This window comes from Gossypium hirsutum, chromosome D11, assembly GCF_007990345.1.
Source record: "Gossypium hirsutum isolate 1008001.06 chromosome D11, Gossypium_hirsutum_v2.1, whole genome shotgun sequence".
Taxonomy (NCBI): Eukaryota; Viridiplantae; Streptophyta; class Magnoliopsida; order Malvales; family Malvaceae; genus Gossypium; species Gossypium hirsutum.
In genome coordinates this window covers 52,730,504-52,732,044 of record NC_053447.1, presented here as the reverse complement: position 1 = coordinate 52,732,044, position 1,541 = coordinate 52,730,504, and the positions used below count along the sequence as shown (strand labels likewise).

General features: G+C 25.1%; 1 long non-coding RNA gene across 1 annotated transcript; it reads left to right on the top strand.

Annotated features, from left to right (window-relative positions):
- Window positions 1–513: 513 nt before the first annotated feature.
- LOC121223104 (uncharacterized) lies at window positions 514–1,184 on the top strand. Its single transcript, XR_005920494.1, has 2 exons — window positions 514–723; window positions 936–1,184. It is a non-coding gene; the product is annotated as an uncharacterized lncRNA (long non-coding RNA).
- The last annotated feature ends 357 nt before the right edge of the window (window positions 1,185–1,541 follow it).

Sequence of the window (1,541 nt, the reverse complement as noted above, 5' to 3'; positions counted from 1 at the left end):
AAAGGAAAAGAGATGAAAAAGATACTGGGAATCTTAAAATATGCCATAAGTTTTTGTACTTTTTAAAAGTTTAGAATTTAGTCTTTATACTTTTATTTTTAAAAATTTAGTCATTTTAATTTTCAGATTTTAAAATTCAAGTCCAACTGTTAACATTGTTAAATTTTTTGTTAAATTCAAGTTAATTACAATATTATTTTCTTAATTACATGGCTATCAAGTAGATATTTTTTTATAATATTAATTGAACCAATTGGATCACTAATTTTCAGTTCCATAGGTCAATCCAATCCAATTCTAACAATGATGCTCAGAGCTGAAGTTGGCACTTAAAACATGAGATTATGTTCACGTTATGTGGTAATCATATTTTGTTTAATTAAAGTAAACTATCTTATTAGTCATTCGAAATAAGAGTCATTCTTATTTTAATAGTCACCGTGGTTAAAAGAAATCGATTAAATTCATCGCTTCATTGTTAAACCCATCATACAATTCTTTTCATTCTTTTTTTATTTTTTATTTTTTTTCCTTCTCCTTTTTCCTTTTTTTTTTCTCTCTCCTTTCCTTTTCCTCATCTTCTTCTTTACTGGGCTCTTCTTAACTGCTACACTTGGGAGTCTTTGGTTGGAAAAGCCACCAAATGGTCCGTCCTTGCTCTTTTTATCTAACAATTCAGATATTCTTGAAAGCCACCAGAAAATTACAAAATTATCAAGATAGGTTTGAACTTCTCTTATCTCATCTACTACTTTCAGCATTCGATCACTTTAAATTTAAGATATGTGATTCTATTTAATTGAATACACCTCATCACCATTTGAATTTTGAATGGAATCCCAAAACTTCAAACTTGAACTCAAATAAAATACGCCATCTTTTTTTTTTCTTCTTTTCCCTTTCTTTTAAATGTTGATTTTATTCTCTGTTTGCAGGTTCAGTTCAGCTTCTTTGAACAAGAGGAAGCAATTTTTTTTTTTTACTATGCTAGCTGTATTTTTTGGTTGCATTTTTATTTTATTTATTGGTTGAGTTTTTACTATGTAAGGTTGCAGGTAGAAAATTAAATTTTTAGAAGTTCACAAAGTTAAAACATCAACCCCATACTTCCTTTGTAATTTTCTCCACCATTCGACTATTTAATTATCTTTTTAATTATCGATAATCGTTTCTACGTTTTCTCATGTACTTTTCTTTATCCAATAATAGTATATATTCTTGTTATCTTAACAATAATTATTAATTAATTTTTATATTATTTTTAATTTACTTATATTTAAGCATTTTATTATGAAATTAAAGTAATATCCCTAGTTTAAAATTATGTTCAATATTTTTATGATAAAATTTTTATTTTTTCCATAATCTTATATCATTTTTAAATTAAAAAAATACAAATTACAAATCCAAAGATCAAAGACATGTTCAATAATATTAAAATATAAGTAGATTATCACTCCACCTATATTCATTATTGAATAAGTTTCAAAAGAAAATATTTTTAACATAAAATTTTATTTTATCTACATCATGGGTGTGAT